Here is a 24,230-nt window from a genome sequence, read left to right on the forward strand (position 1 = left end):
TCTAGACACAGACTTCAAGCCTTTCACAAAATTAATACAACGTGAATCATAAATATAAAACACAGAAGTATAAAACTCCTACATGATAACAGAAAAAATTTAGATGACTTTGGATTTGGTGGGGCCAGCCCTATGGCTTAGCAGTTAAGTGCGTGCACTCCGCTACAGGCAGCCTGGGTTCGGATCCTGGGTGCGCACTGATGCACTGCTTCTACAGCCGTGCTGAGGCCACGTCCCACATACAGAAACTAGAAGGATGTGCAACTATGACATGCAGCTATCTACTGAGGCTTTGGGGGAAAAAAGGAGGAGGATTGGCAATATATGTTAGCTCAGAGCTGGTCTTCCTCAGCAAAAAGAGGAGGATTAACATGGATGTTAGCTCAGGGCTGATCTTCCTTACAAAAAGATAATTAAAAAAAAATAGAAACATAACTAAAAATGAATTTCGTAATGACTTTTTAGATATGACATTAAAGGCACAATCCATGAATAAAAGAATTGATAAGCTAGGTTTCATTACAATTAAAGTTTCTTATTCTCCCATAGACACTATCAAGAGAACAAAAAGAGGAGCCACAGACTGGGAGAAAATATTTGCACAAGTCATATTTGATAAAGGACTGTTTTTCAAAATAGTCAAAGAAAACTTAAAAGTCAACAATAACAAAACATGCAAGCCGATTTCAAAATCTACGTTCCCAGACACTAGCCAAGGGTGATCCTAATAATTAGGATTTTCTAAAGATAAGCAATTAGACCTATGTCAACTATATTGTGCAGAGTTATACAACAAATAAATGATCTTAAAAATGGTTATATGACTTTATTAAAGAGTTTTACTATTGTAGTTGAGTTGATAGACAGATGGACAGTATTTTCAACAAGTAAACAGAAGATACACGTTATTTTTAAATATCCAGAGAAATCTCCTTAAAAATGGAAATGTTTTAGGCTTCAAATTGTCAAAAATTTCATGAAAGCAGAAACTCTGCAGTAGCCACTCTGAAATGACAATAGAAACTATCAATTAAACTGTAAACAAAAAGTAATATATGTAGTCACAAATGGCTGGATTTCATCGTTTCTTGTGGCTGAGTAGTATTCCATTGTGTATATATACCACATCTTCTTTATCCATTCATCCCTTGATGGGCACTTAGGTTATCAGAGGGGAAGGGGGTAGGGAGGAGGGCGAAAGGGATAATTCGGCACAAGTGTGTGGTGATGGGTTGTAATTAGTATTTGGGTGGTGAACATGATGTAATCTATGCAGAAATAGAAGTATAATGATGTACACCTGAAATTTATACAATGTTATAAACCAATGTTACTGCAATAAACAAAATTTTTTTTAAAAAGTAATATATGACCTCAAGCTGGTTTCACTTAAAACATTCTTTTAAATAACTTCTGGATTAAATAAAATATCTAAATTAAGATTACTTTTAAGGAATCAGAGAACTGTTAAGTGGAAGCATAATGAAAGGAATCAAGGGGCCTGAATTCAGGTGACTAATTCTGCCAATTACTAGCTTAACATGACAGGAAATTCATGGATTCTGAACATTTTCTCTTACCCATCACTAAAATGAAGCTTTAACACTTTGATACTTGTGCACAACATAACATGACTTTCAAATACCAAAAATTAGTCACAGTCGGGGGCCCTGGTGCTGGAAACCATGAGGATATGTAACGATCCTGATTAGGGAGCTGGGCAACTTTATCACCTTGCCCCTGGTGGCACATTCCCTGCTGCACCTGGAGGTGGCGACAGCAGCAGCTTCACAGAGTTGAGAAGTGCCAGGGCTGAGCCATGTGGGCACAGGCCACCTTATGTGCTGCGTGACGAGTAACTGAGAAAAGCAGTGCAGAAGATGAGAGAACAGCCCATCTTCACCATCCAAGCATGTCTTCCAGGTGGACTCCATCACCAAGAACTGGATGTCAGCAAGTGAGCAGGAAGCCACCATATCCTACTTCTAGGTGTCACAAAAACAACTATTGGATCCTAAGTTTTTAAGGAGCCAATGTGATCATAAACAACACAAGCACACTTAATATTACTTTAATTAAAATATCACAGAAGTTTGGGCAGTGGACCAACAGTAGAGCCAAAGTGGTGTTTGGTTTGTGTTTTTCCCCTGAACAGCAGCTGACAAAGTTTGCAGAGAAATTTTAGGAGGTAAAAGATGCTGCCAAAGTAACCAGAAACAAGTCCCAGGAGAAAATCAAATCCTTGCGTAATCATTCCCAAGAATCTGGGTGTGGAACTTCACCCTCTACTCAGGTTTACAGTGTCAATGGGATACACAATGAAAAGGCCTCTCATATGGCTACCTTCGACACACAGCTGAAGTCTGAGAAGGACAAGCTGATTTGTGACATAGAGTGCTGCCAATGTGTAGAAATAGGAGAATAAGCTGCAGCCCCTGCAGGAGAGCAATATCTGGCTGCCCATGGCATTTCAGGAGTCAGTGGCTAGTGTGGAGCAGTGGAAGGGGCAGCTCTTTATCTGCCTTGAAGAGAATGACTGGCTATAGAAGAATATTGAGGACTTGGAAGAATAAAGCAGTGAGATAAACATAGAGAAGGAGAAGAATACCCAGTTGAAGAGAAGAATTGAGGATCTGGGGTCAGAACTCTGAGAAAAGAAGACAGGGTTAAAAGACCTCTGAAAACAAAGTGAAATCAAACCTCAGCTCATGTCAGAGCGTGAATACATCTCTGAGAAGTTAGAGGCAGCAAAGAGCGAGAATCAAGAGCACCTGGAAGACCGAGTGCTTTCTCTAAAGACAGACACTAAGGAAAGTAACTAGCAACCATGCCACCTGAAGGTAAAATTGAAGAACATCCTAGAGGTGCTGGACAGGAAGATCAATGAACTCCATGACTTCTGTGTAAGCCTCTCCAATTTGGACAAGGACAACTAGGGCAGGGATGAGACCACATGGTCCCAAGTGTGTGTGTGAGACAAAATAAGACTAGGACATTCTCCTTTCTGTGTTGCTTCTGTAAATGCAGGTGCAATTTGTTGTGCTTCCAAGCCAGTTGTGTCACCTGCTCTCTCCTCTCCAGAATAGAAATCTCCTCTTGCTTCTCTGGCCTTGAAAGATTGTGGGCAACTGGAAGATTTCTGGAAGAAGCTAGACTTCTGGAAGAAGCCAGATTTCTGGATCTAGCTTAAGGATCCAGAAATAGGTCTGCCTGAAATATTTATGCAGTCACAGCAGGGATATGTATATCTTACTTTTTTTTTTCGGGGAGGAAAAGTAACCCTGAGCTAACATTTGTTGCCAATCTTCCTCTATTTTGTATGTGGGATGCTGCCACAGCATGGCTTGATGAGTGGTGTGTAGGTCTGCACCTGGGATCCAAACTTGTGATCCCTGGGCTACAGAAGCAGAGCATACAAACTTAACCACTACACCAAAAGACTAACTCCTATATCTTTCTTAAGGGTTATTGCAACCATATTAAATGAAAAAAGTGTTTTATAGTCCAAATATGAATATCCTTTACACTTGCATTTTTAAAAATCATGTTCATAATATTTGAATGCCTACCAGGCACCAGTGCATGGGGTGTAGAGATGACAATTTTCTTCTCAATAAATATTGAGATGCTTTAAAACAACCACTTAGTGGAGACTTGTTCAGTGGAAAAAAGTTTCTGGTGGGTGCATTTTCTGGCACGGGAATCACTTGCATCTACTTTATACCCTTCCTACCAGCCCTCAGTTTATAAGGTTGTGACAATGACTCCATTCTTGGTTTTAATTTCTGAGCATATTGCTGTGCTGTGGGAACATGAAGTTTTGGTGCTTAGCACAGTGTTTGACAGAAAGTAGGTTCTTATTAAATATTTGTTCAATTAAACATAAAAATATAATAAGCACACTCTGCAACTTACAGTCATATGGTATATTGCAGGGTGTATGTGCCTCAATCAAGAAACTCAAGATTTCAACAACTCAAGGCACTGTTACCTCTCACAAAATATCTGTGTGAAATATTTTACTCATGTGTATCACTTCGATGTCTGTAATTTTGAAGAACAACAGAGAAAAAATCTCTTTCTGACAATGGAAAATCTTTAGGAAGTTACAATAATCCTTAAAAGGTCCCACAGAATTGAAATGAACTTGTGGGAACTTTACAGGAACAGAAGTAAACAAAATTATCCAGAGTAGTAATGAAACAGGGAAGTCAGTTCTTCCTCCAGATGCTGGGTGATCACTCAGCCCTTCTATCTGGGTGGGGCGTCCACCTTGATTCCAGAGCAACACAAATCAAACAGATCCGGACTAGAGCAATTCCCCATGGAAGGTCTCCCACGTGTGACAGCACAATAAGAAATTAGGAAACACACAGGAGAACAACTTAAGGAAAAAGGGCCTGTAAAAATAGATGTTAGAATTATGTTTAAAATTTTAAAACAAACAAAAATGGAAATATTGGAAATCAAATAATGAGGAAAGATAAAAAAATACTTGACAAACTATACTTGGAAAAAAAATATAAATTAAAGAGTTAAAATATTTTAAGTTAAAAATTTTAATGTATGGCTTAAACATTAAATTAGATCAAGCTGATGAGAAGATGAGTGAACGGGAATATTAAGCAAAGTGAATCCATTCAAAGTGCAGAACACAGAGAGACACAGTCGAATGCAACACAACTTCAGTTAGAGAGACTTGATGACTGCAGAGAGAATAAAGAAAACATATCTAACTGGATCATGAGATTTAGAGAATATATAAAGTGAATGCTCCTTGACGTCAATCTTAGCAACAATGTTTTGGATTTGACAGCAAAAGCACAAGCAAAAAAAGAAAAAACTAAACAATCGGGACTACTGAAACTAGAAATCTTCTGCAGAAAAAAGATAACCACTAAAAAAATAAAAGGAAACTTATGGAATGGGATAAAATATTTGCAAATGGTATGTCTGATAAGAGGTTAATATCCAAATTACATAAAGAACACAGAAAACTCAATAGCAAAAATAAAAAGCCAAACAAGCTGATTAAGAAATGGGCAGAGGAAGACATGCAAATGTCCAAGTACATGAAAGGCGCTCATTATAACTAATAATCAAAGAAATCCCACTAATATTAGGCAATCCCACTTCTAGGTATGTATCCAAAGGAGATGAAAACAGAATCTTGAAGAGGTATCTACACTCCCATGATTATTGCAACATTATTAACACTGGCAAGATATGAAAGCAATCGAAGTATGTATCAACAGATGAATGGGTAAAGATGTGGTGTATACCATAGAATATTATTGAATCATGAGTAAGAATAAAATCCTGCTATTTTCAACAACATGGATAGAATACGAGGGCACTATGCTAAACGAAGCAAGCCAAAGAGAAAAAGGCAATGCCTGGTATTGCTTACATGTGGAATCTGAATAAAAAAGTCAAACTTATAGAAACAGAGAGTTGAAAAGTGGGCTGGGGTTGGGGGAAATAGGGAGATGTTGGTAAATGAGTACAAATTTTCATCTCTAAGACGAATAAGGTCTGGGGATATAATGTAAATCATGGTGACTATAGTTGCTAACACTGTATTGTATAATTGAAGCTTGCTAAGAGAGTAGAGCTTAAATATTCTCAACAATAAAAGGAGATAAATGTGTCAAGGGATGGATGTGTTAATTAACTAGATGGGGGGATCCTTTTACAATGTATAGGTATATTAAATCATCATAATGTACACTTTAAATATCTTACAACTTTATTTGTCCATTGTACCTCTATAAAACTGAAATTTAAAAGAGAGACAGAATGAAAAGAAACAATGAAATAAACAATTATCTATATATTTCTAAAATTGAAATCAAACACGGGTCTTTCTATCCATAAATGTTTTGCATCATAAAATAAATAAATAAAGAGAAATAGTGGAACAAAAATATGAGTCAAACGTCCTAACACAAAGAGAAGAAACATGCTTGAAAGTAGTAACAAGAGAGATAACCTACAAAGATGACAACGAATTCTCCAGTGTTTTTTGATGTTTTTTTGGTGAGGAAGATTGGCCCTGAGCTAACATCTGTGTCAATCTCCGTCTAGTTTGCATGTGTGATGCTGTCACAGCATGACTTGAAGAGCAGGGTGTAGGTCCATGACTGGGATCTGAACTCATGAACCCCAGGCCACTAAAGTGGAACACATGAACTTAACCACTATGCCACCAGGCCGGCCTCTGAACTTCTCCAGTTTTAATAGCCATAATCCATAGAAATAAAACATTAAGTGTTCAGGGGAAAAACATATTCAAGCTAGAATTCAATAGTTAACTAAAATATTTTAAATGAACAAGTGTAAAACAAAATAATTTCACAAGTCAAAATTTGATTTCCAAAGAAGCTTCTAAAGTGTACACTTGAACATGAAGAAAAATTTTCCCTCTATGAAGATTTGAAAATCAAAATAAAAGTGTAGGAAACTTGTAAACATATGAGAATATCCAAACAAGTTGAATACAGAATGAAATAAACACAAAGAAATTTCTATCACAGGTTTCGGTATCTAGATATATTAAACTATAATTCCATACATTTTAGTTAAATCAGAGGGCAAAATCTGTGCTAGCAATAATTTTTATTTTTTTTTTGCTAGTGAATAGTTGCCCTGAGCTCACACCTGTTTCCAATCTTCCTCTTTTTTTTTACTTGAGGAACATTAGCCCTGAACTAACATCTGTGCCAATCTTCCTCTATTTTGTATGTGGGTCATTGCCTCAGAATGGCTGATGAGTGCTGTAGGTTTCCTCCTGGGATTGAAACCCATGAACCTGGGCCACCGAAGTGGAGCACGCCAAATTAACCACTACACCATGGTGCAGGCTCCTAGCAGTACTTTTAATTGATGACAGAAGATCTATTGTCAAGACAACTTTTCATTAGGAATGTTAAAAATTGATGTTACCTTTACAACTTATTTTTTTTTAAATGTTGACTATGCTTTTGTCAGAACCGATTAACACCAAAGCATAGGCAGCAGCATAGAGATTGAGCACAAGCCACTTGACATCTGAGAAGACTGGATCATCTTCTCATAACAAGGATGAAGAGGATGAAAAGATGAAGTCCACTTAGTACATGATCACAAAGAAACTCACCAGCAGAAGGATGGTCTGGGTGGCCCTTTTCTCTCTAGAGGCTTTTGGGGAGAGGCTGTTGCTGTGAATGTGCTGGGGCCATATCGGATGCCTGAATAAGTGAATCATCATATACGTACTTGGGACCAGCATAATTCCTACAAAGAAGTAGTCCCTGGATATCAGAGTGGGAAACAGGCCACTGATGAGTAGAGATCACTGGGGAAAGTGAGCAGTGTTTACTGAGAATCAGAAGATTAGTCTGGGTCACATTGGAAGAAGCAACAGTGTAGATCAGGTTACCATTGCAAGATACACTTAAGGACCATAGGAAGAAGAAAATATGCACAATTTAATTTGTGAATTTATGTTTCCACCTAGCCAACCAGGATGTGCTGGGGCTGATGGTAATGGCCGAGAGCATGCTCAGGAGGACTACAGATGGAGATACATCTAATCACCCTGCATACAAGAAAATACACCTTACATTTGAAGTCCTTCCAAAAATTTAGTTACTAAAATGTCTGGCGACACCAAAAATACTAAAACGAGAAGCATCAGTATGCACATGAGGGTCAGGGGACTGTTGGTGATGTACGTAGACTTCTGCCTAAGACACAGAATTGTGAAGATTCAGAAGAAAAGGAGGAAGCTGTTCGTTGAGGATCCAATGGCAGCTTGGAAAAGAAGCTTTTCTTAATGGTAACGTGAGTGGAAAGTGTGTTCATCTTAATGGCAAAGATGAAACGTATATTTTGTTTGTCTGAAAAAAATAAAAAACATCAATATTATTTATTTCTTGGTCAAAGTCATATTTATCATCTTTTTTATTTCATCCAATAATTTTTGATATATCCTAAATATCGCCTATAAATTCTAAAATAATCAGCCTCACTATAATTTTACATGTGTAATATTATAATAGATTTGATAAATAATAGGTATGTAAAACCTACATATTACATTTTGACTCATAATCATGCCTGAGTAAGGTGTCCATTATCTATACTTCTTTAATTCCTGGGTATTCCTCTTTAGTAAGCATTTATTTGCTATTTTTCCTTCTTTTGTTTAATATTTACCACCCATAACAGTGATAGGCACAGAAAAATTATTCAGTGTTTTTTGTGCAAGTGAAGTGAAGTAAGTGGGAAAAGATTCACCAAAACAGAAGAGAATGTTTCCACGTTTTCTGGAATTTGTAAAATTCTGACTTATTTTCTATAACCAACGCTTGAGAGAGATAATGGAGTAATTTCAAGAATTTTAAGCAATTTTTTGGGGGGTTTCATGTGAAAGGAGACTGGAGTCCCTTAATGTCAATCTGTTTTTTTAAAAAGTCCTAATGGGACATGACAATATTCAAATCCTATATTTGTTTACTGTTACTTCTGTAATAATTTACTAATAACTTGATGATTTAAACAACAGAAAATTTTTATCTACACTTTTGGCAGTCTGAAGCCTGAAAAGATTTCACTAGTTTAAAGTCAAGGTCTCTGCAGGGCTGCATTCCTACATGGAGACTTTAGGGATAATCTATTTCCTTTACTTATCATACTTATAGAGGCCACATATTTCTTGGCTTGTAGGACCCTTATAATTTCAAAGCCAGCAATAAACAATTGAGTCTTTTTTACATAGCATCACTCAGGCACTGTGTCTCTTGGCCCATTGTTCCACAGTTAAGGCCCTTTGTGATTACGTTGGGCCCATCTAGATAATCCAAGCTAATCTATCTTAAAGTCAGTTTATTAATAACTTTAATTCAACCTACAAGTTTAATTCTTCTTCAAATAATCTAATATATTGATAGGTACTGAGAAGCAATATGTTGACATATTTTGGGGGCTATTATTATGCTTAGCATAAGTCCTCAATGTTATCTCCTCAAAATCGTCTTGACTCTCTCCCAGGTTAGTTTCCATCTCACATACCCTTTATGAAAACTCTCTTCATCTCAGTAGGGAATTTCTAAAGTTCAACTAAATTATCAAGAGCATAAACACAACTTTTCTCCACCTTATGATATCCATGTGGTGGCATCAAAATGAACAAACATTGATCCTTTTCTTGAGACTGTCCTTCACACAGGAACACACACGAAAAACTTGAAAAATACTTAGGTCACCAGTACTAAAGATTATTCCCTTTAACTCTTCTGTTTTAAGTGATGAGATGTTTACTTATTTATTTATTTATCTATTTATGTATTTATGTATTCATGCATACTTATATACATACATACTTTGGTGAGAACATTTATTTTCTACCCTCTTAACAAATTTCAATTAAAAAATACAGTGTTATTGACTATAGTTGCACCCTGTTATACATTAGATTCCCAGAATTTATTTATCTTATAACTGAATGTTTGTACGCTTTTACTAATTTCTCTCTATTTCCCTCACACTGCAGTCCCTGGAAAACACATTCAACTCTCTGTTTCTATAAGATTGAATGATTTTCTTATATTTTTCACACATAAATGATACCAAAGAGTATTTGTCGTCCTCCGTTTTGCTTATTTCACTTCACATAATGAACTCCAAGTTCATCCATGTTGGCACAAATAGAAGGATTTCTTTGTTTTTAAGGCCGAATGACATTCTTTTGTATATGTATCTATATACAATATGTGTATATATATCACATTTTTATCCATTCTTCTGTCAACAGACACCTTGTTTCCATACCTCCTTTAACTCTTAAGCAAGATATATCTAACATCAGAACCTATTGTGAAAATTTCACTAAAGAATTTTAAAAATTATTTTCATGTATCACTTGCCCTGGATGCAAGCAGCAATATTGTCTCCAATTAATTCAATCTAGAGTTTAGAAAAAATCATATGTACAACATCAAAATAAAGAAAAAACCTAACATTCCTTCATATTCTTCTTTTGAGGTTGGTGAATGTTTGGTTGTGTTCTCAAGGTTACTTGAAATATAAATATAAATGTGAAGGCAACTTTACCGTGTTCGTTTATTACTTCTAAAAGTTTTCTGGTGGATTCTTTAGGGTTTTCTCTGTATAAAATCATGTCATCTGCAAATAGTGACAGTTTCACTTCTTCCTTTCCAAATTGGGTCCCTTTTATTTCTTTTTCTTGACTGATTGCTCTGGCTAGGACTTCCAGTACTATGTCAAATAGGAGTGGTGAAAGTGTGCATCCTTGTCTGGTTCCTGTTCTCACTCAAGTGAGGCTCCTGAGTTAACTGATGCTGAGCCTGGATTGGGGAGGACAATAGATCCCATGAATTGGAGTTAGCAGGCAGAATACAAGGGGCTTACTTACGTTTCAATTTCAGATATAAACAAATAATTTTTTAGTAGAAATATGTCCCAAATATTGCAGAAAAATTTTGCATGCAAATACACAAATATTGCCTGCTTATACACACACAAAAATTTGTTGTTTAACTGAAATTCAAGTTTAACTGAGTTTCTTGCATTTTTGTTTTCTGAATCTGGCAACTCTACTTTGGAATAATTGTGGGATTTGGAATAACATTGTACAGACTATGGAAGAAATAGAATAGGATAAAAATTTATTGATGACACATGTAAGTTGATCAGAATGTAAAGGAGAACTGGGCTTGAACTGATTCATAAAAAAATCATCATTCTTAATTTACAACACTGCACTCATGTTGAGAGGTACAATCAGGTGCTCATGGGTTTGAGGGTGAAGCCCCTGAGCACATTCAAGAGACAGACAATGCAGATCATGTTCATTTTTATTATAGTGTTTAGATTTTAGGTTATTCTCAAAATTCTATACCCCAATGAATATAATAACTGTGAATAACTATGGGAAAATAACACCGTTAAATAAACCAGCAATGAAATACTGATCATAAAACTTATGGGCTTAGATCAGACACCTGAAGGAAAGAGAAAGAATGTCATGAAAGTAAGAAGTCATTTTTAAGAAACTAAACACTACTTTATGAGACAGCAAATATTTTATTTTGAGAAAATGAATTTTGGTAATTTTTTTCCACATGTTTATAACTACATTTTCTATTTAGGATTGTTTTATTTATGAATGATATCATTTCTGTACAGGTCTTTGCATTCTGTCTGGTTTTGATAAAATTATATAACCTCCATCATAAAATAACATATCAGGCTTTGCTATATTATTACATGAATCAATAATTTTATTTTCACCATCAATTATGTCATGTTATATGAACAGCCTTGTAAAATCTGTTATGAGTGATTTTACATCAACAACATTAAGCCATCATGAGAATTGCAGGTGGAAAGTAGCAAGAGTTAGCAACATGGGAAACACAGTTGGCAATTTGGGGAAGGAAAATACTTTCCAATGTAGGTGAGTTCCATCAAAAGACCTTTATGAAATGTAGCAATACTAGAAGAACATATAATAAGCATTACATACTTCTGAATAATTGGAATACATGTACTATTCTTTGGCAACTGAACAAAGTGTACGATGTAGTTGGAAGCACAATGTTTGCTGACAAGATAGTCATAATTGCAACCCACTTAATTTTCAGCTTTCCTGAGAAAAAAGACAGATTGGCAAAGTGTCACTGCAGAGGTCAGATACAGAGAAACAAATGAGGAGATGAACACTTATCACGTGGTACAAATTTTAAGAAAACTAGCAAATCGTGTCTGGAAATGTGTTTTTCTACTTACAATCAATACGATACCAGAAAAGTTTAATAACTTTTTTGTTTCCTAAGGGCTTGTAAGGTCTTCTAACATAACAACCCTGTGATTCACACTAACAACAATATGAGAGTTATAACAATTACTAACTATATCAATTGTTGAATTTGGTAGAAAATGGAGACCGTGTTTTCTGTTTCCCAGATACTCTGTTCAGGATCAATTCAGGCCAACAGTCTCAGACATTCTCTCTCCTAAATGCCTGCAAATCTTTGGCCTTTTAAGACAAACGCTTTCCAGACAAGCTTAAAATTCTCTAATATTCATAGACATTAATAGGGGTTTTATATTAATCAAGTTTCTTGAAATTTTGAAGCCCTCTTGAGCCAGAAATTGACCATCACCATCATAATCACTTTCTCCATTTTGTTTACAACAGTATCCTGATACCATCTTCACTCTCTTCCATTTTAAAGACGTGGTACTAAAAACAAAAGAAAAGAAAAACTATCTTTACTGATACAGACAATGTCAACATGAAACTTTCACAATTCAGCCATTAAATTGATATTTACTTACGATTTTTTGTGAACATATGCTCTAAAGAGCAATTTATAATTTAAAACTTTCAGAAGAAGCACTATATATTAACTTTGATCCTACACTCGTAAAAGTGTTACAATATGTCAGACACTGTGCCAGACATAGACCAAAGGTCTCTCAGGGTTTAGATGTTAACATTTAGAAAATGGCTATAATAACTTCAATATATTTTTTAAAAGAGAGAAAAAACCTATTAAATATCAATCTCACTTTCTGGTTTTTCTATTTTAGAAAAGGAACTATTAAAATTAAGGGCCTTCTGTATATCTTCTTTGGAGAAATGTCTGTTCAGGTCTTTTGCCCATTTTTTAATTGGGTTAGTAGTTTTTTTTGTTGTTGAGATGCATGAGTTCTTTATATATTTTGGAGATAGAGCCATTATCAGATGTATGGTTTTCAAATATATTCTCCCAATTGTTAGGTTGTCTTTTCATTTTGTTGATGGTTTCCTTGGCTGTGCAGAAGCTTTTTAGTTTGATGTAGCCCCATTTGTTTATTTTTTCTATTGTTTCTCTTGCCCGGTCAGACATGGTGCTTGAAAATATGTTGCTAAGACCAATGTCGAAGAGCATACTGCCTAGGTTTTCTTCTAGAAGTTTCATAGTTTCAGGTCTTACATTCAAGTCTTTAATCCATTTGGAGTTAATTTTTGTGTATGGTGTAAGGTAAGAGTCTACTTTCATTTTTTTGCATGTGGCTACCCAGTTTTCAAACACTATGGTTGAAGAGACTTTCTTTTCTCCATTGTAGATACACAGATGGTCAGCAGACACATGAAAAGATGTTCAAAATCATTAACTATCAGGGAAATGCAAATCAAAACTTCAACGAGATATTACCTCACACCCGTCAGAATGGTTATAATTAACAAGACAGGAAACATCATATGTTGGAGAGGATGTGGAGAGAAGGGAACTCTCATACACTGCTGGTGGGAGTGAAAACTGGTGCAGCCACTATGGAAAACAGTATGGAGAGTCCTCAAAAAATCAAGGATAGAACTACCATATGATCCAGCTATTCCACTGCTGGGTATTTATCCAAAGAACTTGAAAACACCAATGCATAAAGATACATGCACCCCTGTGTTCTTTGCAGCGTTATTCACAATAGCCAAGACTTTGAAGCAACCTTAGTACCCATCAAGGGACGAATGGATAAAGAAGATGTGGTATATATACACAATGGAATACTACTCAGCCATAAGAAATGATGAAATCCAGCCATTTGTGACAACATGGATGGACATTGAGGGTACTATGCAAAGCGAAATAAGTTATAGGGAGAAGGTCAAATACCTTATGATTTCCTTCATTAAGTATTAGATAATAACAGCAATAAACAAACACATAGAGACAGAGACTGGATTGGTGATTACCAGAGGGGAAGGGGGGAGGGGGGAGGGTGAAAGGGATAATTCGGCACATGTGTGTGGTGATGGGTTGTAATTAGTATTTCGGTGGTGAACATGATGTAATCTATGCAGAAATAGAAGTATAATGATGTACACCTGAAATTTCTACAATGTTATAAACCAATGTTACTGCAATAAACAAAAAAATAAATAAATAAATAAAATAAAATTAAGGACCTTAGGGACAACTTGAAAGTAGAGTATAAATAATGAATTAGTCATAGAACGTTAAAATTATTTAGAAGTAGGTCATTGGAAATCATTTATAAAGGTGTTAAGAACTCTCGCCATCATTTCATAGCCTCCGATCAAACCCCTTTCACTGAGAACTCTGGAACTTCTGATAGACAATTACAAACTCTCAACTTCTTCTCAGAGCATTCTCTCAAATTCTGTGTCCTATCTGAAACCACTCTTTCCCCCACAGTCCACGTACATAATTGCTGTTGATTCATTTACACTCCTTCTGACACCCCACTGCTATTTCTAAACACTCGTTTTTAAAATTTTGCTTATTTGAAGCTTGTATAATTTGGCAATGTCACCTTCTCCCTCTTCTAGTCACTGTTATATACTGACCTCATCTCGGTCCTTTTCCATTATTCACCAAAGATATGACTACCTGACCACAAAATTTGTAATCCCTGTGAGTCTTAACTATACACGTCGATAATTCATCCACTACTTGGCTCCTCAGTTCTTTACTTCCCTTCCATAAAGGAACGGCCATGCTGATCCTTCCATCATCTGACATTTTCTATTATCAATAATCGAAAATTAAAACATCCACCTCTCTGAATACTACCTCATCTTCTTTCAGTTTGCTTGTTCAATTACGTTCACTTCGTCTCCCGCAATTATTCTTCAATCTCGTCAGGATGTACAGTGCCATGAGGCTTTTAGCTCTTTCCCTACATCACTTCCTTTTGTATTCACTGTGATCCATAATCCCTCCCAAAATCACTAATATCCTAAACTCCCTTGAAATATGTTTATTGTTGTTTTGTTTCTGCACCTTTCTAGAAAAATCTCAATCCTGCACCAATCTATTACCCCATTTCACCATTCACTTAATTGAGCAGCTGAATACTGCTATAGAAAGCTATGCTAGACTAACTTGGCATCACTATAAATTCATAACTAAAAGCCTTTAAAATGTACCAATCCTAACTTACACATTCTCTGTCAACTCTCTTTCCCTAGTGACTATTCCAAATCTTTTCCACTCTTCTCAAACCATGGATCCTCCACATAGTCCCCTTCATTCTCAGTAGACAACCTTACCTCTGACTTCCAGTTACAAATGTATCTTCCTCTCCTTCTCTCTCTTCTTACCTTAAAGGAAGTGTCCTTCCTCCTATCTGAGGCAATCAGACCACTTGCGTTTTGGATTATATTACTTCCTGTATTCTCAACTAACAATCCTGTCCCACTTCTTTTCAATGAGATCCTTTCCAAGGACTTTTAAATGAGCTCATCTTAATAAAGGTTTCCCAGAAATCCACATCCCCTATCAGTTTCTGCCCCATCTGTCCTCTTCCCTTTACCAATATACGTTTTGGACAGGTGCTGATTCTCAACACAGTCTTCTTTTCCCCACAAATCACTCATTCTCAATGTTCTCCTTTCACTCCACAGAATAAATCTAGCTAAGGTCATAAATAATCTACAAGTGACCATATGACATGATGCAACTTTGTACTTTTGGCTCTTGTTAAACTACTCTCTCATTTCCCCTCTATATTTCCTCTTATTCCTTCCCAGTCTCCTTTCTAGAAAAGTTGGGGATCCTGCCTCTACCAGATCACTAGTTGAGTTTCCCAATACTCCTCACTAGCTTTAGCATAAATACAAAAATGTTTAACATGACTGTCTTAGTTAGACTCTACCAAAGTACCGTGGACTAGGTGGCTTATAAATAAGAGAAATTTATTCCTCACAGTTCTGGAGGCTGGACATCCAAGGTCAGGGTCTTAATATAGCTGGGTTCTGGTGAAAGCCTTCTTGCAAGTTGTAGACTGCTGACTTCTTGTGTCCTCACGTGGCAAAAAGAGAGCCAGAGATCTCTATGGGGTCCCTTCTATAAGGGCACTAATCTCTATATATAGATTCTACCCTCATGACCTAATTACCTCCCAAAGTTCTCACCTCCTAATACCATCAAATTGAGAGTTAAGATTTCAACATATGACTTTCTGGAGGACATAAACATTCACTCCATTGCAATGACCTACATAATCCTGCACAATGTGGTCCCTGGTTCCCTCTCTAGCCTAAATTCATACCATTCTTCATCCATTTTTTATTCCTATCCATTCTTTCTTCCAGTTGCTTGAAATTGCCTGGTTCCTTCTGCAGGGCCTTAACACATGTTTTTCTCCTCTAATTAAAACTCTTTTCACCACCAATCTCCCCTTCATTTGGTTAATGTTTTTCTATCTCTCAGCTCATGGATCATGTCCTCAGAGAAATATTTATGACACCACCTCTGCCCACAGGTTAAGTCAGGTCCAATTTTTATGTGCCCTTATGGTACCTTGATCATTTGCTTCAGAACGTTGATCCCAGTTGGTGATTATGTATTCATCAGAGTGTTTAATGTGTTTGCCTCATTAGACTGTAGACTCCATAATAGTGTCCCACAGGGCCTTGAGGAGCTGTTCATTTTTCAATCCGTTATTCACACTGTTCTTCAGATTGGACAATTTTTATCTATAACCAATTATATGAATTCTTTCCTCATTCATTTTTATTCCGCTATTGAGTCTGTGTAGTGAATTTTTTATTTACTGTGTTTTTTAGTTCAAAATTTTTAATTACTTCTTTTTTATATACTTAAATTTAAACACAAAGGATGTTTTATTCTTACATGAGAAAGTACACATTTCAAATATTAATATCATTCATCAATCAGACTCATTCACTCATAAGAAATTTTTGTATAGCTATTATAAAGTCCCTGACAAATAATTCTAAATATCCACAGTATGAAGCATCGGGTTTCTTTAAGCATACAGCTTGATATGTCATCACCTAGAAACCACAAGGACGAACACATGGAAGTCTACAAAGGAGCAGCAGGGTTTAAGGGGTAATTTGGATCATGTTGAAATAGACCCCTGCAATAACTTTCTTATTGCATGTTTGCTCAACTCTCTGAGAAAGAAAGTGGTTATATGAACATGAAACAAAACGAAAATATTGAGATTCATGGAGCTTTCATAGACCCAAACAAATGCATCTGTTTAATAGATTATACTTAGCACTTAATGTTATTGCCAAGTTTTGGTTTACACAAAACACTCCTATGAATATCTACAGTGTAGCAGTTATTTCTGAACTTGTACTTCTGGAAACTCACTGGGATGGACGAGCATATTTTGCATGCTGTGATTATTGAAAAACATCTTGGCAAAAATAACAGAAAAGTAAACGAGGGCTTTGGAGTATAGTTGGGAAACGCATAAAGATTCTGGAACTAAAAGTCACAGAATTTCCTCAGCTAAGTGTTTATTCTGTCTTGACATAAATACAATGAAAATATTCTAATATTAATCACAATGAATCATATCCCAAGAATGTGGGAGCTAATGGTAAAGGGGGCTGGAAGAAGTTTCCTCACAGGCAGAAAGTTTTACGAAACCATTTACAGAGAGTCAAGGTGTTCTACTTTTCTGAAAACATCAAAAATATCATGACGTGTTGAATTATGACAGTGGTTCCTTTTTTCATGGTAAACATTCTTTTTACTCAAAATTTTATAATACACATCTCATGTTCTAATCACAGTTATTTTAGTAGCTACATAAAATTCATTCAGATTGTTTTCTAATATACATAACCATTTCCCTATTGTATAAGTTATTTACAGATTTTTTAAAGTTATTTTAGTGAGGTAATAATGGTTTACAACATTGTATAATTTCTGGTGTACATTGTTATTTATCAATTTCTGTAAAGACTGCATCATGTTCACCACCAATAGTCTAATTTTTATCCAACACCGTATACATGTGCCCCTTTACCTCTTTTTCGCAGACTCCCACCCCCTTCCCCTCTGGTACCCAGTAATCTATTCTCTTTATCCATATGTTTGTTTATCTTCCAAATATGAGTGAAATCATGGGGTATTTCTCTTTCTTTGTCTGGCTTATTTTTGCTTAATATAATACCTACAAGGTCCACCCATGTTTTTGCAAATGGGACGATTTTGTTTTTGTTAGGGCTGAATAGTATTCCATTGTATATAGCTATACCACATCTTCTTTATGCATTCATCCATTAATGGGCACTTGAGTTGCTTCCATGTCTTGGCTACTGTGAACAATGCTGCAGTGAACGTGCAGAGAAAGTGCTTAACTCTCTTTGAATTGTTGATTTAGAGTTCTTTGTTTTTTTTTTTTTTTTCTTTTTTTTCTTGATGTTTTAATGGTTTCTATCATTGTGAAATTTTGGGTTGTATATTTTTGTTTGTCCATCACCATATATATGACTCCCTTCACCCCTTGTGCCCACCCCGCACCCCCACTGCCCCTGGTAACCACAGTCCAGTTTTCTCTGTCCATGTGTTGGTTTATATTCCACATATGAGTGAGATCATACAGTGTTTGTCTTTCTCTTTCTGGCTTATTTCACTTAATACGCTCCAAGCCCATCCATGTTGTTGCAAATGGGACGATTTTGTCTTTTGATAAATACCCAGTAGTGGGATATCTTCATCATATGGTATTTCTATTTTTTAATTTTTTGAGAAATCTCGATATTGTTTCTATAGTGGCTGTACTAGTTTGCATCCCCACCAGCACTGTATGAGGGTTCCCTTTTCTCCACATCCTTTCCAACATTTGTTGATTTTTGTCTTAGTAATTATAGCCATTCTGACAGTTGTGTAGTGATATCTCATTGTAGTTTTTTTTTTTTTTTTTTTTTTTTTGTGAGGAGATCAGCCCTGAGCTAACATCCGCCAATTCTCCTCTTTTTTTTGCTGAGGAAGACGGCCCTGGGCTAACATCTGTGCCTATCTTCCTCCACTTTATATGGGACGCCGCCACAGCATGGCTTACCAAGCAGTGCGTCGGTGCGCGCCCGGGATCCGAACCAGCGAACCCCGGGCCGCCGCAGCGGAGCGCGCGCACTTAACCACTTGCGCCACCGGGCCGGCCCCTCATTGTAGTTTTGATTTGCATTTGCCTAAGAATTAGTGATGTTGAACGTCTTTTCTTGTGCCTGTTGGCCATCTGTATATCTTCTTTGGAAAAATGTCTGTTCCTATCCTCTGCCCATTTTCTGATCAGGTTGTTTGCTTTTTGGTTGTTGAGTTGTATGAGTTCTTTGTATATCTTGGAGAATAACCCCTGGTCAGACATATGATTTGCAAATATTGTCTCCCAAGTGGTGGATTGTTTTTCCGTTTTGTTCATAGTTTCCTTTGCCTTGCAGAAGCTTTTTAGTTTGATGCAGTCTCATTTGTTTATTTATTATCTTTTCGTTTCCCATGCCTGAGTAGACATGGTATTTGAAAGGATGCTGCTAAGAACGATTTCAAAGAGTGTACTGTGTATATTTTCTTCTTGGAATTTTATGGTTTCAAGTCTTACATTCAAGTCTTTAATCCATTTTGTGTTTATTTTTGTGTATGCTCTAAGATAAGGGTCTACTTTCATTCTTTTACATGTGGCTTTATAATTTTCCCAACAGCATTTATTGAGGAGACTTTCCTTTCTCCCTTGTACGTTCTTGGGTCCTTTGTCAAAGATTAGCTATTCCTAGATGTGTGGTTTTATTTCTTGGCTTTCATTTCTATTCTATTGGTCGGTGTGTCAGTTTTTGTGCCAGTATCATGCTGTTTTGATTATTATAGCTGTGTCGTATATTTTGAAGTCAGGGATTGTGATACCTCCAGCTTTGTTCTTTTTTCTCAGGGTTGCTTTGCCTATTCAGAGTCTTTTGTTGTTCCATATACATTTTAGGGTTCTTTGTTCTATTTCCACGAAGATGTTATTGGGATTCTGCTTGGGATTGCATTGAATCTGTAGATTGCTTTAGGTGATATGGACGCTTTGCATTTATTCTTCCAATCTATGAGCATGGACTATCGTTTCATTTCTTGTATATCACCTTTGATTTCATTCAAAAATATCTTATAGTTTTCAGTGTATAGGTTTTTCATCTCCTTGGTTAAATTTATTCCTAGACATTTTATGTTTTGCTGTTGCAATTGTAAATGGGATTGTATGCCTGAGTTCTCTTTCTGTTCGTTCGTTATTAGTATATAGAAATGCAACTGATTTTTGTAAGTTGATTTTCTATCCTGCAACTTTGCTGTAGTTGTTGATTATTTATAATAGCATTATGGTGGATTATTTATGGTTTTCTATATGTAGGATCATGTCATCCACAAACAGCAAGAGTTTCACTTCTCCTTGTCAATTTTGGTACCTTTTATTTTTCTTTGTTGCGTAATTTCTCTGGCCAAGCCTCCAGTATTATGTTGAATTGGAGTGGCAATAGTGGACATCCTTGTCTTGTTCCTGTTCTCAGAGGGACAGCTTTCAGGTTTTCCACATTGAGTATGATGTTGGCTGTGGGTTTGTCATATATGGCCTTTATTATGCTAAGGTACTGTCCTTCGGTACCCATTTTATTGAGAGTTTTTTTAATCATAAATGGATGTTGGATCTTGTCAAATGTTTTTCTGCATCTATTGAGATGATCATGTGAATTTTATTCCTCGTTTTGCTAATGTGGTGCATCACATTGATTGATTTGCAGGTGTTGAACCATCCCTGTGTCCCTGGCATAAATCCCATTTGATCATTGTGTGAAGATCTTTTTAATGTATTGCTGTATTCAGTTCACCAATATTTTATTGAGAATTTTTACATATATATTCATCAGTGGTATTGCCTTGTAATTTTCCTTCTTTGTGTAGTCCTTGTCTGGTTTTGGGATCAGAGTGATGTTGGCCTCATAAAATGAGTTAGAAAGCATTCCATCTTCTTAAGATTTTTGGAACAGTTTGAGAAGGATAGGTATTATATCTTCTTTGAATGTTTGGTGGAATTCTGCAGAGAAGCCATCTGGTCCTGGACTTTTGTTTTCTGGAAGGTTTTTCATTACTCTTTCAATCTCTTTTCTTGTGATTGGTCTTTTCAGGTTCTCTATTTCTTCTTGATTCAGTTCCGAGAGGTTGTATGAGTCTAAGAATTTACCCATTTCTTCTAGATTGTCCAATTTGTTGGCATAAAATTTTTCATAGTATTCTCTTATAATCCTTTGTATTTCTGCAGAATCTATTGTAATCTCTCCTCTTCCATTTCTAATTTTATTTATTTGAGTCTTCTCTCCTTTTCGTTAGTGAGGCTGGCTAAATATGTGTCAATTTTTTTGTCTTCTCAAAGAATCAGCACTTAGTTTCATTGATCCTTTCTACCACTTTTTTGGTCTCTATTTCATTTATTTCTGCTCTAATTTTTATTATTTCCCTCCTTCTGCTGACTTTGGGCTTTGTTCTTCTTTTTCTGGTTCCGTTAGGTGTAGTTTAAGATTACTTATTTGAGATTGTTCTTGTTTGTTGAGGTGGGCTTGTATTGCTGTGAATTTCCCCCTTAGAACCACTTTTGTTGCATCCCATAAGAGTTGGTATGATGTTTTCTCACGTTCACTTGTCTCCAGATATGTTTTGATTTCTCTTTTGATTTCCTCATTGATCCAATGGTTGTTCTGTAGCATGTTATTTAGTCTCCACATATTTGTGACTTTCCCAGCTGTTTCCTGTAGTTGATTTTTAGTTTCATAGCATTGTGGTTGGAAAAGATGCTTGACATGATTTCCGTCTTCATAAATTTATTGAGGCTTGCCTTGTTTCGCAACATACGGTCTAGCTTTGAGAATGTTCCATGTGCACTTGAGAAGAACGTATAATCTTCTCATTTTGGATGGTATGTTCCATATATATTTATTAGGTTCATCTGCTCCAGTGTTTTATTTAAACCCACTATTTCCTTGTTGGTTTTCTGTCTGAATGATCTATTCATTAATGTAAGTGAGGTGTTGAGCTCTCCTACTATTATTGTGTTGCTGTTAATTTCTCCCTTTGGGTCTGTTAATTGTTGCTTTATATACGTTGGTGCTCCTGTGTTAGCTGCATATATATTCATCAGTGTTATGTCATCTTGGTGGAGCGTCCCTTTTATCATTATACACTGCCCCTCTTTGTTTCTCATTGCTTCTTTTATCTTGAAGTCTGCTTTGTCTAATATAAGTATGGAAACAGCTGCTTTCTTTTGCTTACCGTATGTTTGGAGTATCGTCATCCATCTCTTCACACTGAGACTGTATTTATGTTTAGAGCTGAGATGTGTTTCTTGGAGGCAGCATATTGCTAGGTTTTGTTTTTTAATCCATCCTCCAGTCTTTGTCATTTTATTGGAGAATTCAACCCATTTACATTTAGAGTGATTATTGATATATGTGGGCCTAAGACTACCATCTTATCTCTTGTTTTCCGGTTATTCTATATTTCCCTTGTTTCTCTTCCCTTGTATTTCTGACTGCCATTTCAGTTTGCTGGTTTCCTGCGATAGTTTTCTCTTTATTTATAATTTGTGTTACTGATCTGAATTTTTCTTTACTGGTTACCATGAGGTTTGTATAAAAGATCTTGTAGATGAGATAGTCCATTTTCTGATAGCCTCTTATCTCCATTAACCTAAGCAAACCCCATCCCTCCCTCTTCCCCTTCTAAGTTATTGTTGTCAAAAATTATTCTGTTTTGTGTTGTGATTTTGTGATTAAAATGATGTCTATAGTTATTTTTGATAACTATAGCTTTTCTTCCCTTTATCTTTTATGTTGTGTTTGCTAACCTGTTCTGACAGAGTGCTGCAATGTTCTGATTATGTCTGCATATTTATCTCCTTGCACAAGGCTTTGGAAATCTTTGCCTTTTTGTTTCTGGTAGGAGGGCTTCCTTTATAATTTCTTGCAATGGAAGTCTAGTGGCAATGAACTCCTTCAGCTTTTGTTTATCTGGGAAAGATTTTATTTCTCCATCGTATCTGAAGGATAATTTTGCTGGATAGACTATTCTTGGCTGAAAGCTTGTGTCTTTCAGTACTTTGAATATATAAGTACAATCTGTCCTAGGCTGTAAGTTTTCTGCTGAGAAATCCACTGAAAGCCTGATGGCAGTTCATTTATAGATTGTTCTCTTCTTCCCTGTTGCCCTTAATGTTTTTCCTTTGTCATTGACTTTTGCCATTTTTACTGTTATATGCCTTGGAAAAGGTCTTTTTGCATTGATGCAATTAGGAGTTCTATTGGCTTCATATACTTCTAAGTCCAATTCATTCCCAAGGTTTGGGAAGTTATCAGCTATTATTTCTTTGAGCAAGATTTCTGCTCCTTTCTCCCTCCCTTCTCCCTCTGGAATACCTATAATCCTTATGTTGTAATTCCTAATTGAGTAGGATATTTCTCAAAGAGTTTCTTCATTTTTTTTAACTCTTAGTTCTCTCTCCTCCTCCACCTGATGCATTTCTAAATCTCTGTCCTGTAAATTACTAATTCTGTCCTCCATAATATCAGCTCTGTTTTTAAGGTTTCTACATTGTTTTTTATCTCATTAATTGTGTTCTTCATCTCAAGAATTATTTTTTTAGACTTTCAATCTTTTTGCAAAAGAATTCCTTCTATTCATTAATTTTATTCCTGCATTCATTGAACTGTATTTCTGAGTTTACTTGTAACTCATTGAGTCTCTTTATGACAAATATTTTGAATTCTCTGTCATTTAGATTGTAAATTTCTGTGAGTTCAGGGTTTGTTTCTGGAGACTTGTCATTTTCCTTCTGCTCTGGAGTGTTAATGTAGTTCTTCATGGTGTTTGATGAACTGATCCTTTGCTGGCGCATAGTGGTAGTATCAGGTCACAGATTCCACCTTCCACCTCTGGGGAGGCAGGACTTGTGTTTTCTGAACCTTCTGCATCTGATAGAAGGTGTGTCAATAGGGCTTACCTGCATTTGCCCACTGGCCACAGCCCCTTGGTGGGTCACAGATGCATGCACAAGTCCTCTGTTGTGGAACTGCTACCTTGGCCAGGAATGGCCAAGCTGGTAGGCTAGGAGGGTGGGGAGGTGAGAGGCATGTTTTTCCACGTGTGTGGACCTTCTCTGTACACATGGGAAGCTTTCCTGGGCTGCTGGCCTTTGTTGGGGCATGCACAGGGTGGCTGAGCCACATCACTTGGTATGGAGCATTTCTGAATCCCAGGCTGCAGTGCCCAAAGCAAAAGAATGCTGGCTGCTGCTTGAGGATCCATGACCTAGATCACTGCCACTGCGGAGGGGGAGGTGATCTGCTCTCATTCTTCCACTGCTTCCTCGGGACCCAGTACCCCATTTTCGGATGTATAGCTGAGTGGGTCTCTCAGATGTTCTGTTGT

At 36.4% G+C, this 24,230-nt stretch overlaps 1 pseudogene; it reads left to right on the forward strand.

Annotated features, from left to right (window-relative positions):
* The first annotated feature begins 1,880 nt into the window (after positions 1-1,880).
* On the forward strand, positions 1,881-2,936 carry LOC131401654 (homer protein homolog 2-like; annotated as a pseudogene).
* Positions 2,937-24,230: the final 21,294 nt, after the last annotated feature.

Source organism: Diceros bicornis (genome assembly GCF_020826845.1).
Source record: "Diceros bicornis minor isolate mBicDic1 chromosome 13 unlocalized genomic scaffold, mDicBic1.mat.cur SUPER_13_unloc_1, whole genome shotgun sequence".
NCBI lineage: Eukaryota > Metazoa > Chordata > Mammalia > Perissodactyla > Rhinocerotidae > Diceros > Diceros bicornis.